Source organism: Triturus cristatus, chromosome 3_2, assembly GCF_964204655.1.
Source record: "Triturus cristatus chromosome 3_2, aTriCri1.1, whole genome shotgun sequence".
Lineage (NCBI taxonomy): Eukaryota > Metazoa > Chordata > Amphibia > Caudata > Salamandridae > Triturus > Triturus cristatus.
This window is the reverse complement of record NC_140584.1, coordinates 403,725,706-403,740,684: the sequence shown is the minus strand read 5'-3', so window position 1 is coordinate 403,740,684 and position 14,979 is coordinate 403,725,706. Positions and strand designations below refer to the sequence as shown.

At 47.9% G+C, this 14,979-nt stretch overlaps 1 protein-coding gene across 5 annotated transcripts in view; it reads left to right on the top strand.

The window, feature by feature from the left end:
- The window catches only part of EVA1B (eva-1 homolog B), a 119,807-nt gene that overhangs the window by 95,001 nt on the left and 9,827 nt on the right, over positions 1–14,979 (top strand). The gene's annotated exons all lie outside the window — the stretch shown is intronic.

The window sequence follows — 14,979 nt, the reverse complement described above, 5'->3', positions numbered from 1 at the left end:
GTGCTAGAGTTGTCAGCTGAGAAACCAGGAGTGTCAGAGTATCACTTGACAACCCTGGTGTAACACTGGCACGCGATTACACGACTAAGACAAACATTACACACATATGACAGTGAAGTTGCGCTGGCTAATCGGAGGTCAGATTGAAACGGGGTGCCGTAGACTCCTTTCTGTGTTCTTGGATCAAAGTGTACTGCAGCAAGATCGTACACCGTGACAGAGGTTGAGCTGCGATTTATTGCCCCAATTTTCATACCTCAAGCAATAACAAAAAATCATGAATGACAAATCCTTCATGAATAAGGTCCTTGTCTGTAATGGAAAGAACAGGCTGTGACAAAATGGATTAAATGTTCCCAGATAAGTCACTAGTAGTTCAAATTAATTAAAGCATTCCTTTATTTTATGCTTCTAGCCCAATAATCGGGTTCACCTTCAGCCACTCCAGAGTTTTTATCGAAAAGTCCCTTGGATTCTCGGACGTGTATTTTCACTTTTTTCGCAACATGGATATGGACCTACAAGTGTGTACACTGTTGGATTAAAAACAAAACTCTTACGGCGACGCTGACGGTAAGTGGCCATTTGGCGGTTCTGTCACTGGACATCATCTGCGGATAACAACTCCCTCTTGCATGCCGCTGACTTAGATGAGCCGGGTTCAGGGGGCTGTTTCCAACGATCTCACTTTCAGATTGACTTTGGTGTCATTTTAACCATTCTGGGGGCGGGAGAGGTGCCCCGCATCAGAATATGAATGTGAAAAATGTCCGGATGGACTTGGGACACTCGCTCACATTCAGTGAAATTTAGATTATCAAAGCGCTTCAACGTCTCGCCTCGTCAGAGGTACTAAGCGCTAGGTAAATACAATTGCAATACAATAATGTTCATCCGAGGAAAGTTGGGCGGTCGGGCGGAGCAGTTGGAGGTAGGGGCGTACAGAAAAGCCTTTAAGGGGTGGGTGAGGAGGCCGAATCTACCCAGAGGGCGCAGACTGCACCGGAGATGGCTCTGTGACAGCGAGCGGGGTATATGCCCGGGGGCCGGGGAGTGCCGGGGCAGGCCAGGGCTTGAGCGCACTCAGACAGGCAGGGTGGGGTCGTGGCCGGCATAGGGCGCCCCAGGCTCGGGATCTTTTGTTGTGCACGGCACGTGTGACTAACTGACGAACTTTACTGTTTTCTGAAGAATCTCATTATATGAATCACCTGGGCAGAGGGCGCGCTGTTGTGCCCAGGATACCCCGGAGAAGACAACAACTGGCGGCAAGAGCTCGCAGTGAATGCATGGTCCATCTGCGGCTTCTAGGGACCCCCGACCTAGAGAAGGGGAGCCGGGATCTGACGCACTGTGACCCAGTGTCGACCCTGGATCACTGGGTACAACGATCCTGAGTGGAGGCCCTAGGGGCTGCCTGATCTTGCATTATTGACCTTGATGGGCATCACTGCTGTTCTGCGTTATTATCTTGGCAGGAATCGCTGCGTTATTCTCGGTGGGGTTCTCGGCTGACTAATCATTCTCACTCTTGTTTGGGATCACTGCTGACTGTGCATTATCAGTCTCGGTAGGGTTCTCTGTTGAATGTGCATTATCAGTCTCGGTAGGGTTCTCTGCTGACTGCGCATTATCAGTCTCGGTAGGGTTCTCTGCTGACAGTGCATTATCAGTCTCGGTAGGGTTCTCTGCTGACTGTGCATTATCAGTCTCGGTAGGAATTGCTGCTTACTAATCATTATCAGTCTTGGTAGGAATCACTGCTGACTGTGCATTATCAGTCTCAGTGGGCAATCACTGCTGACTGTGCATTATCAGTCTCAGTGGGGATCACTGCTGACTGTGCATTATCAGTCTCGGTAGGGATTGCTGCTGAGTGAGCATTATCAGTTTTTGTAGGGATCACTGCTGATTGTGAATAATCATTCTCTGTAGGGATTGCTGCTGATTGTGAATAATCATTCTCTGTAGGGATTGCTGCTGATTGTGAATAATCATTCTCGGTAGGGATTGCTGCTGACTGTGCATTATCAGTTTTGGTAGGGATTGCTGACTGTGCATTATCACTTTTGGTAGGGATGACTGACTTTGCGTTATCACTTTTGGTAGGGATGACTGACTGTGCATTATCACTTTTGGTAGGGATCGCTGACTGTGCATTATCAGTTTTGGTAGGGGTCACTGCTGACTGTGCATTATCAGTTTTGGTAGGGATCCCTGCTGACTGTGCATTATCAGTTTTGGTAGGGATCGCTGACTGTGCAATATCGGTTTTGATAGGGGTCACTACTGACTGTGCATTATCAGTTTTGGTTGGGTCGCTGACTGTGCATTATCAGTTTTGGTAGGAACCGCTGACTGTATTATCAGTTTTGGTAGGGATCCCTGCTGACTGTGCATTATCACTTTTGGTAGGGATCCCTGCTGACTGCATTATCAGTTTTGGTAGGGATCCCTGCTGACAGTGCATTATCACTTTTGGTAGGGGTCGCTGACTGTGCATTATCACTTTTGGTAGGGATCCCTGCTGACAGTGCATTATCACTTTTGGTAGGGGTCGCTGACTGTGCATTATCACTTTTGGTAGCGATCCCTGCTGACAGTGCATTATCACTTTTGGTAGGGATCGCTGACAGTGCATTATCACTTTTGGTAGGGATCGCTGACTGTGCATTATCAGTTTTGGTAGGGATCCCTGCTGACTGTGCATTATCAGTTTTGGTAGGGATCGCTGACTGTGCAATATCAGTTTTGATAGGGGTCACTGCTGACTGTGCATTATCAGTTTTGGTTGGGTCGCTGCCTGTGTATTATCAGTTTTGGTTGGGTCGCTGCCTGTGCATTATCAGTTTTGGTAGGAATCGCTGACTGCATTATCAGTTTTGGTAGGGATCCCTGCTGACTGTGCATTATCACTTTTGGTAGGGATCCCTGCTGACTGTGCATTATCAGTTTTGGTAGGGATCCCTGCTAACAGTGCATTATCAGTTTTGGTAGGGATCCCTGCTGACAGTGCATTATCAGTTTTGGTAGGGGTCGCTGACTGTGCATTATCACTTTTGGTAGGGATCCCTGCTGACAGTGCATTATCAGTTTTGGTAGGGGTCGCTGACTGTGCATTATCACTTTTGGTAGGGATCCCTGCTGACAGTGCATTATCAGTCTCGGTAGGGTTCTCTGTTGAATATGCATTATCAGTCTCGGTAGGGTTCTCTGCTGACTGCGCATTATCAGTCTCGGTAGGGTTCTCTGCTGAATGTGCATTATCAGTCTCGGTAGGGTTCTCTGCTGACTGCGCATTATCAGTCTCGGTAGGGTTCTCTGCTGAATGTGCATTATCAGTCTCGGTAGGGTTCTCTGCTGACTGTGCATTATCAGTCTCGGTAGGGATTGCTGCTTACTAATCATTATCAGTCTTGGTAGGAATCACTGCTGACTGTGCATTATCAGTCTCAGTGGGCAATCACTGCTGACTGTGCATTATCAGTCTCAGTGGGGATCACTGCTGACTGTGCATTATCAGTCTCGGTAGGGATTGCTGCTGAGTGAGCATTATCAGTTTTTGTAGGGATCACTGCTGATTGTGAATAATCATTCTCTGTAGGTATTGCTGCTGATTGTGAATAATCATTCTCGGTAGGGATTGCTGCTGATTGTGAATAATCATTCTCGGTAGGGATTGCTGCTGACTGTGCATTATCAGTTTTGGTAGGGATTGCTGACTGTGCATTATCACTTTTGGTAGGGAGGACTGACTTTGCGTTATCACTTTTGGTAGGGATGACTGACTGTGCATTATCACTTTTGGTAGGGATCGCTGACTGTGCATTATCAGTTTTGGTAGGGGTCACTGCTGACTGTGCATTATCAGTTTTGGTAGGGATCCCTGCTGACTGTGCATTATCAGTTTTGGTAGGGATCGCTGACTGTGCAATATCGGTTTTAATATGGGTCACTACTGACTGTGCATTATCAGTTTTGGTTGGGTCGCTGACTGTGCATTATCAGTTTTGGTAGGAACCGCTGACTGCATTATCAGTTTTGGTAGGGATCCCTGCTGACTGTGCATTATCACTTTTGGTAGGGATCCCTGCTGACTGTGCATTATCAGTTTTGGTAGGGATCCCTGCTGACAGTGCATTATCAGTTTTGGTAGGGATCCCTGCTGACAGTGCATTATCACTTTTGGTAGGGGTCGCTGACTGTGCATTATCACTTTTGGTAGGGATCCCTGCTGACAGTGCATTATCACTTTTGGTAGGGGTCGCTGACTGTGCATTATCACTTTTGGTAGCGATCCCTGCTGACAGTGCATTATCACTTTTGGTAGGGATCGCTGACTGTGCATTATCAGTTTTGGTAGGGGTCACTGCTGACTGTGCATTATCAGTTTTGGTAGGGATCCCTGCTGACTGTGCATTATCAGTTTTGGTAGGGATCGCTGACTGTGCAATATCAGTTTTGATAGGGGTCACTGCTGACTGTGCATTATCAGTTTTGGTTGGGTCGCTGCCTGTGCATTATCAGTTTTGGTAGGAATCGCTGACTGCATTATCAGTTTTGGTAGGGATCCCTGCTGACTGTGCATTATCACTTTTGGTAGGGATCCCTGCTGACTGTGCATTATCAGTTTTGGTAGCGATCCCTGCTAACAGTGCATTATCAGTTTTGGTAGGGATCCCTGCTGACAGTGCATTTATCAGTTTTGGTAGGGGTCGCTGACTGTGCATTATCACTTTTGGTAGGGATCCCTGCTGACAGTGCATTATCAGTTTTGGTAGGGGTCGCTGACTGTGCATTATCACTTTTGGTAGGGATCCCTGCTGACAGTGCATTATCACTTTTGGTAGGCATCCCTGCTGACTCTGCGACTGGAAGCAATCCCTATTGATTGTGTTCTATTGATGTTTTTTGGATGTGCTGCTGATTATGTATTATTAATCATATATTGGTAGTGGTCTCTGCCGACGGTTTCATTCGTCTTGAAATTGAATGTAGCACATTGAAGCTGGCCTTCCATGTAGCGTCTGGAAGAAGAGAGGGGCAGGCCAAGCAAGGCACTAACCACAGCAGACCCCGCCCCTAGTTTCACTCTTCGGAGTCTCACATAAAGAAAGACCCCCTCGCTCCTGGTACATTCATCACTGCTGTTCTGCGTTATTATCTTGGCAGGGATCGCTGCGTTATTCTCGGTAGGGTTCTCGGCTGACTAATCATTATCAGTCTTGTTTGGGATCACTGCTGACTGTGCATTATCAGTCTCAGTGGGGATCACTGCTGACTGTGAGTTATCAATGTCTGTATGGATCACTGCTGACAGTGCATTATCAGTCTCGGTATGGTTCTCTGCTAACTGTGCATTATCAGTCTTGGTAGGGTTCTCTGCTGACTGTGCATTATCAGTCTCGGTAGGGTTCTCTGCTGAATGTGCATTATCAGTCTCGGTAGGGTTCTCTGCTGACTGCGCATTATCAGTCTCGGTAGGGATTGCTGCTTACTAATCATTATCAGTCTTGGTAGGAATCACTGCTGACTGTGCATTATCAGTCTCAGTGGGCAATCACTGCTGACTGTGCATTATCAGTCTCAGTGGGGATCACTGCTGACTGTGCATTATCAGTCTCGGTAGGGATTGCTGTTGAGTGAGCATTATCAGTTTTTGTAGGGATCACTGCTGATTGTGAATAATTATTCTCTGTAGGGATTGCTGCTGATTGTGAATAATCATTCTCGGTAGGGATTGCTGCTGACTGTGCATTAACAGTTTTGGTAGGGATTGCTGACTGTGCATTATCACTTTTGGTAGGGATGACTGACTTTGCGTTATCACTTTTGGTGGGGATCACTGACTGTGCATTATCAGTTTTGGTAGGGGTCACTGCTGACTGTGCATTATCCGTTTTGGTAGGGATCCCTGCTGACAGTGCATTATCAGTTTTGGCCTTCCATGTAGCGTCTGGAAGAAGAGAGGGGCAGGCCAAGCAAGGCACTAACCACAGCAGACCCCGCCCCTAGTTTCACTCTTCGGAGTCTCACATAAAGAAAGACCCCCTCGCTCCTGGTACCTTCCTGGCCTCGGAGACTGCAATGACGTCACAGGCCCTGACCTCATAACTCTTCTCTAGGCGCATTATTCAGGCAAAAGCCCACATGCTCCTGGGCGTTTGTAGGGGGGGGGATGTCAGGGGCGAAACTGTACTTGGCAGGCCCGGCTCCAGGAATTTTTATTTGGGTGGGCCAAAGGTGAATTTGGGTGGGCCACTGCAGGCTCGATTTGTCTCTTTTATGTCTAGCCAGGTCTGCTTCCGGGCCCTCCTTTAACTCTTCTTAGTCTTACAAGGGCCAGCAAAAGGCACTCTTTTCCAAATCTCTTTCTAAATATTATCACTGTCAAAAAGTGTTTTTTCCATGTAATGTTCCTTTGATGGGAAGAGGAGGTTTCTGAGGTGGGAGAATCAGGCAAGTGACACTTCTCGGGCTCCCTCTGTGCGAGCCTTCAGGAAGAATCCCTCTTCACTACTACCTCCACCTGACCCCGTACCTGCAACGCACTCCCTTACAGGCTTGATTATCCACAACTCCTCTCCAGTGCACCTTATCTCACAGCTGACCTTGGACCCCAGCCCCATATCAGGCACCATCGGGCTCCATTTTCATTTTTCCCGGTAAAAACATTAGTAAAATCACCTTCAAACTTAAAACATTGAATATAGCAGTAAATATAATTAGCACACACTTTAAAGTATGTTCCACAGTAGCCCTTATGACCCGACTGCTAATTAAATAAACAAAAACAGAAAGGCCATGACAGGGCCAGCTTCAGCGCTGATGCAAAAGTCTTTTTAGGCGCCGCACCAATCACCTATTTCTCTGTAAATACCTTTACTACCGCCTTCCAACAGTGCCCCTCATCCCTCTATGGCCCCCCTATTGACCTCCTCCTCGGATTCCCTCACTGCCACACGTGCCCCTCATCTACCCATAGCCCCTCCCCCTCATGACCTCCTCCTCGGATTCCCTCAATGCCATCCTCCACCAGTGCCCCTCATCTCTCTGTAGCCCCTCCCCCTCATGACCTCCTCCTCAGACTCCCTCACTACCACCCTCAAGGAGTGCCCCTCATCTCTCCCTAGCTACCCCTCCACCCCATGATCTCTTCCTCGGATTCCTTCACTGCCACCCTCCAACAGTTCCCCACATCACTCCATAGCCCCTCCCACTACCTCCTCCTCAGATTCCCTTACTGCCACCCTCCAACAGTGCCCCTCATCTTTACGTAGCCCCTCTCTCATATGCATTTCATTTGTTGTATAGCGCTACTCATACCAGTGTAGTGTGTCAGTACTTTACACCACGTACACATTATACAGAGACAATGAATCATACAAGTATGTAAATCAGTCTACAGGGAATGTCACATAAGCCAATGAGGATTACAAGGTGTAGGAATCACATGTCATCCATACTGGTGGGCAGTATATTTTAAGAGGGTTTGGTCTGGGGAAACATAACCTTAGGATTTAAAGAGTATTCCGTGGGGGTCAGCTTCACTGATAAAAATGTATATCTACCCAAACATACGAATTTTAGCAACATTAGAATAATGAAAGCCTGGGGAAGTTCTAACTATATCACAAAACAAAAAAAGCGAAGTTCTAACTATAAAATTCATGTTTGTATGCAGCGCTTTGATGACAGTTCATTGGTCACTGTTCTATGTTAGGATTGTAACTTCTGAACTGCAAGTACCACAAGGATCTCTGTGACAAAGGCAGTAACCCACTGAGCTTCCACATAAAATACAGTTCATCTGCATTTAAAAACTACTAGCAGACAAATGATTGCTCTCCAGCAGGATCATTAATCACCAGCGTTATCTGGGCCTTTTGTATTGTCTTATTGTTGTCCTGCATGGCCATGATAATGATAAAAACTGTTAATGAAGCACACACGAAGTATGTGCCCTGCTGGGCCTGTGCAGATTTTAAAAAGAATAGTAACACATTCTCTTACCTACTCCATTAGTCAAACTTTGTGTCACAGCCTGATGCGATAAGCAGGGGTCAGGAAAGTTGAATAGGAATAAACAAATTTATTTTCTTTGCTGCATAGAAAAAGAAATATCCACGCAGCAGAACAGTAGGCAAAGGTTACCGTTGTCAAAGAAAGGATTTGTCCCCTTCACCATGTGGAGATGATGGGGTGACAAAATAAACAATGCCTCGTTAATATGTAAATGGTCTTTGAAAGGCCTGTGAAGAACTCGGGTGCGGCTGCGATAATCTCTAAAACTGTCTGTGTGCGCTGGGGAAGCTGTCTCGGCCCGGGCTGACACACACGAGAGGGGGGGGGGGGTCGGGGGTATTCGGGGGTTTGAAGCACTTTGAGCCCAATGGTGTTGTGCGCCTGCCTTCAAGCCCTCACTGCGAGGCCCACCCTCTAGAACCGGGCCTGGTACTTGGTAAGGCACTCACCAGCCGCGGTCGGTAGTAGGAGTACCTGCAGGGCGGTGACGTGGGGAGGGGGAGGGGCAGGGTGGGGGTAGGAAACTATGGATTACGGAAGTTTACAGGTAAGTTAACATATAAATTAATTAAACGAATTTCGTTGCGTGCACTGCATCCCCAAATGCGATGCAGTGCACGCAACGAAATTCGTTTTATTAATTTATATGTTTACTCAGCCGCGGTCGGTAGTAGGAGTACCTGCAGGGCGGTGACGTGGGGCGGGGGAGGGGCAGGGTGGGGGGTAGGAAACTATGGATTACGGAAGTTTACAGGTAAGTTAACATATAAATTAATAAAACGAATTTCGTTGCGTGCACTGCATCTCCAAATGCGATGCAGTGCACGCAACGAAATTCGTTTTATTAATTTATATGTTTACTTACCTGTAAACCTCCGTAATCCATAATTTACTACCCCCCACCCTGCCCCTCCCCCTCCCCACGTCACCGCCCTGCAGTTACTCCTACTACCAACCGCGGCTGTGTTTACTTACCTGTAAACCTCCGTAATCCATAGTTTACTACCCCCCACCCTGCCCCTCCTCACGTCACCGCCCTGCAGTTACTCCTACTACCAACCACGGCTGGCACTCACAGAAGTATTTCCCGCATAAGTTGCATACAGGTGCATATACACACAAACTGAGTGAAGCCTGGTGTTATCTAGAGCTGAAGGGAGGAAAGCGCTTATCCTTGGCATGGCCTGGGCCAATCTTAATTCCCCTCACAGTCGTCCTAAACGTGGACTACCTAACTGTGGCAAGTTCTTAATACATTTTTTTTCTTTAACTGTGAGCCAGCCTCTTTCTATACTAATACCGTCTCTAAGCGCTGTAAACCACAGGTCTCACTGAGCCATCCTATCGACTTGAGATCATGTTAACCTTTGAACTCATCTATGTAAGTATGGACATTCCACAGGTTTTGTGTGCGAGCCTTCTCTTCTGGCCCTCTCCTGAGTGCCTATTTGCATTAAGACCCTACATTCAGAATCCAAGCAGGGTTACTGTGTGTGTTGTAAATCACGTGGAAATCTATTGCTTCGCTGTTGTTCTGAGCCCTGAAGAAGGGGCTAGTGTGTGGAAAATGAACGCAGCATTGCGTAGTTTCCGCTCATTCGGTATATGATGAAAGAGTCCCTTCGAGGGCCCTCGGCATTCGTTTCCAGTTTTGGGAGCATAAGAATGCAGCGTCAACGACGAGCTGCGTATGCTGCTCTGTGTTTTAGGCGAGGAGTGCGGGACAGGAGTGTTTTGCGAAGGAGGGCCATATGTTTGACACGCGACGCCTGCGCTCCAGACCCTTCACTTGGGGCAGCATGCCACCTTGCCCCAGCCCCGGGGGTATTCGCGTTAGTCCTTCCTTCTGAGCCTTCCAAATGTTCAGAAGTGAAAGTTGAAGGCTCTCCTGTCTGCGGCCTGCCCTGACAGCTGTTCCACTGGCACTCGCGAGCCACAGATGCTGCTGATCGCCCGGGGACAAGGCTGAGCTCGCGCAGACCCAGGCAGGAATGAACCGGAAACCTCCTTTCAGCAGGAAAGCTGACCTTTGGTGGCCACAGGAAGTGACGAGGATGTCAAGGACAGGTCCTGGCCACAGAGCACAAGGCCAGCAGTGCATGGTGATGCCCCTGGCCTCGTGGCACAAGGCCAGCAGTGCACGGTGATGCCACAGTGCACAAGGGCGTTGCTCGAGGGAGGCTTGGGTCCTTACGCAACCAACATAGGACCACTTCTGTTTTTATACAAATAAGATATCTAGTTGCTTGGTTTATCACAAGTTTAACAATAAGCGAACCAACGTCTTAATTGATTAGCCCACGTGATTTATTTCACTTTTCTTTATCTTATTCAGAAACATGTTTTATGCATTTAAAGCATGTCACCAACACAAAACAAAAGACAGTGTACATAAAAAAAACTATTATGTACATACGTCACATATACAAACATAATAACATAATGCAGAAATGTTACTTTTTAAGTGTCTATTTTTTCCTGCCAGTGTATATGGCTCTGGGAGCAAAAGCTGAAAGTGTTGTCGGTTGCAGAGTGGTAACAGTACAGAATTTCTCCCACGGTACAATGCGGGTGCCTTTTCCCAAGAGCTGGTGTCAACGCGTTTCAAACTCCGGGTCTGTTAAGGGGTTCTCTTTAGGACCTGGACATGGTCTTATCAGCTTGAGTGGTTTGAAAGTGTGGAAGACCGCACTGATCCTCAATTAGGGTCAGGTGTGCCCGTTGTGCATGTTGATGACAGTGGCCACAGTGCACGAGAGGCCACAGTGCACAAGGCCATCTGTGCATAGTGATGCCCCTGGCCACAGTGCACAAGGACAGCAGTGCACGGTGATACCCATGCCCCCCTATTCCTCATTTGCCATCATCTCTCTGAGAACATAGAGAACAGACACGGCTGAGCCTGGCCGATGGAGTCGAGAGGAGGCAAGCACAGGAGAAGGCTCCTTTTCTTCGTCTTCTCTTTCTGTCTTTCTTTTAGTAAGAATGCTTCTAGTCACAGGAAGCTCATCCGTTCATCCCTCCAATCCTAGCAAAAAAAACGTTGCATTCGGAAATAAATATACCCATTGTTGAAGTGCCAAAAGACAATTTTAGTTTGTACCAGGCTCAGCTGCTCGTCAGCACTCTGTAGGTGCCGAGAGAGTCGTATGTCCTATGCAAGCAAATAACATGGCGTGACATCATGCTCCTTTCTCAATTAATCAGAGGTTTGTAAAGCGCGGCTACTCACCAGTGAGGGTTTCAAGGCGCTGAGGGTGGGGAAGAGGGGAAGAGGAGCTGCTGATCCGTCTGAGCACTGGGGTTCAGTCAAAGAGCCAGGTCTTGAGATCCTTCCTGAATTGGGTCAGCGTCGGGATTGCCTGAGGTGGAGAGGCCTTCGCCAGGACTTGGCCAGTCCTGGCGGCAAAGTAGGAAACGGATCTTCCTCTGGTTCTGGTTTTATGGATCCGTGGGATGGTGGCCAGGGCCAGTTGGGCGGAGCGGAGGTGTCTGGTGTGTACGCAGAATGAGAGGCTGTGGTTCATATATGCTGGTCCTGCGTCGTGGAGGTCTTTGTCAGCGTGCGTGAGGAGCTGGAAAGGGATTCTTTTTTTGACTGGGAGCCAGTGGAGATCTCTATGCCCTCTTTCCTTCTTTGCTTCATCCTGTTCTCCCTGCTTCCCTCCCATGTCCCCTTTCTCCCTCGTGTGTTACCCTACAGCTCTTCGAATGGGTCTCAGCGTGGCGAGAGCATCATTCCGTGCGATTGATGTGGTAAGGCAACATCACACACAGCGGGATTAGCAATTTATTAGAAATAAAAGAGCCATTCCTATTAAGTTCAGATGAAGGAACAAGCAGTATTATAAAAGGACTTTGAGGAGAACTGGCTTTAGAAAATGTTAATAGAAGAAGTTGTTAACTAGTTATAGATAGTAAACCTAAGGTACTTATGCACTGTTTTGTCTGTCATGCTCTGGACCGTGTGTGTTAGACATCCATACCCTCCCTTTCCCTCTACTTGTAGGTCTGACTTTTAACAGCACTGCTCTCAAACCGACCTGGGGGATTTGGGTCTGCCCATTTCAGTCATTGGCTTTCTTCCATTTTCATCCAGTGCCTTGATACTTTGGCAATCACCTCTTGGCTCCGCCCAGTGGCTTATTCATCTCTCACCTAATGCTATATGCCAACTGGGTGTATCCTTTCCCCTTCTCTCCAGTGCTTGCAATTCACTGCATGGGGGCTACTTTACAACTGTAGTCCGGGGTCTCTAATGTGCTAACACTGCCTTCCTTGAGCTAAAAGCAGTGCTTAATTTGAGCCAGTGGTTTCCGGGCACCGCACGGGCACTTAAATGTCAACACCGGTGCTTGTGACAGACTGCCACAAGGTGGCACTGTCTATATACATTACAAATGACTATTACCTGCAGCCCAAGCCATTCTCACAGCTTTGGAGACCTGAAATAATCCGAATTGTCCCACTTGTAGGAGTTGTGATGATCTGTAGTAGTGTTACTATTATTGGCAGCAGGGCAAGCGCAATAGGCTGCAGGCTGCAGCGGCCTGACGAGGGCCCTGGCACCTTTTTTTTTTCTTCCAAACTAAGCACTGGCTAAGAGGGGTGTCATGTGTGCATCCACCTCCATACCTCCATCCGCCAAGTCACCCCTTCATACAGTGGTTGTCATAGCTTCCAATCTCTGTAGCTGTACACAGAGGACGACTGGAAAGAGGGAAAGAGGACAGGATGATTTCAGTTGAATGGAAATGACAGAATCCCCAAAGCGTTCTACTACGACGCTGTGAAGGGCTAACAGACATCAGTGCTTGGCGTGCACTGACTGATCAATTACAGTGGGATAACTCCCAATAATAATGCATAGTTTCTTTATACAGCGGTGCATACGCACTTCTGCGGTTTCTAAGAGCTGTAAATAGGAAGTTGCTATTACCCAATGTAACCGTTTTTTTTTTTAAATCACCTTACAACGATGGATGGCTGCACTGGCATTTACAGGATTCAAACTTGTGACTTGCGCATCGCAGCAGATCGAGCCATTTTACTGGTGGTGGCAAACATTTGGGTATGACGTCAAGTGCCCTGCATGCCACTTGAGGCTGGCTGGCCACGGCCTGCGCAGCTTCTTCACATCAGCAGCGCTGGATTCGGAAGGAGGCGCTTATCTGTGACCCCGCCCCTTCTCTTCACCTGCTGCTCTGCGGAGGGCAACCAAGCGCATGCACAGATGCTGATATTTCCAAGTCCACATGGTGCACGCTGCAACCATTTTTTGTCATTCGTTTGTTAATTTTTTGTGATTGTTTTTTATAGGACCTGCACGTGACAGGAATGCCTTTGACAGCGCTGGGCATTCCAGGGTGAGCATTCCTCCTTCAGTGTGTGCGCCCCGTCCCCTAAGAGGGGCACTTAAGGGGAAATCCACCGAAGGACAGGGTGGCCAGAAGTGACCCTCGCTGGGGTGATGCCTGAACCCTCCTGACCGGGGAAAGGGGGGGGGGAGGGGGGAGTTGGAAGTGTAATCTTAAGGTTTTTGGGGGCCCCGCGCATTATATATTTTGGGGCCCCCTGTTCGGAACAGCTTTGGATTGTATTACCCCCTTTACGCTATTTCAAGCAGGCATGATGCCAAAGAATATTGAATTATAGTTGAACTTTCAAAAACTGTGTCATACAAAACCAACTCAAATGTGTCTTGGCTGGAGCCCCAAAAATACACACGATGGTACTTGCCGGAGAGAGAAAGAGGCTGAAGAAGACAAAGAGAGGGAGTGGTGTAAGTAGAGAAATAGACAGTAGTGGAGGAAACGTATTCTCCCCCTGGGCCCCTTGGAAGGTGGGCGCCCTGGGCAATTGCCCACTTTGCCTATGGCTTAAAACGCCCGCGAGGGTTGGCCCCAGAGAGGAATCCCGCCCTAAAGACAGATGTTTTGGGCTCATGTTGAAAGACACGAAGCTGTCGGTGCGCCCTGCTCGGGGTCCAGGCGGTTCTATCATCAGATTTCTTGCATCATGATGAATTTACCCACATGTTTTTTATCGCTTGACCTGAACTCTGCAACCTGATCTGCAGTTGCTGAGTAGGAAAGGGCAGGAAGGCAGCTTGTGAGAGCGAGTCTCTGCAAGTACTGCGTTCCGGGGCCCTGGAGTGCCTCGTGCATAAGACATGCGGGCTTGAAGTTGCTTCCTGCTCCGCCGGAAGCCAGTGGACTGCAAGAACTCCTCTTGGGCGTTGATGAGGAGTCCCCCCAGTGAGGAGTGCCCTATTTATTGTTCTTCATAAACTCCCCATCCTTTGGGTTGCAGTGTTACAAGTTAAGCCCATTGAAATAGGGCACAGCATGCAGATGTCGGAGCTTTCTGCACCAAAATCCATATGTCACTTAATGTTCAGCCCCACCCCCCTAAATTAAATGTCAGCAGCAGGTTCCCTCTGCTGATAGGCAGCTGGGGAAATTGTGGGGGTGCAGACTTAATTGCACCTGGTAATTGCTAGTTGTGTTAAATGCCACACGACTGGAAACTCTGAGCCAATGAAATTAAATAGCATTTGGTTACGAGTTTGTCTGAAATAATGTGAATGAACAGGCGGACTGCATAAAAATTATCATGCATTAAGGCCCTCCCCCTTGATACATTTCGGCAGAGTTGACCAGCCGAAATGTCTGGGTAAACTGCGGATGTGCTGTTTTAGCTTCCAAACTTTTTAAATTCCGATGTGTGCTCTAACAGTAATTATTGGACGTACGGGAATGATATGGGGCGATCGTAATGACGGCCCAAATGTCGATGCTTTAGGAAGAATTAGGGAGGGGACTGGAGAGAAAATTATACCATACAAGTACAAGAGGGGCACAAACAGGAGGGACGATTTGCTATTTCAGTTCGACGACATTGGCATGTAATTGTCACTGTCTTGTGTTTTCTAATGTTATGAAAAAGCATAAC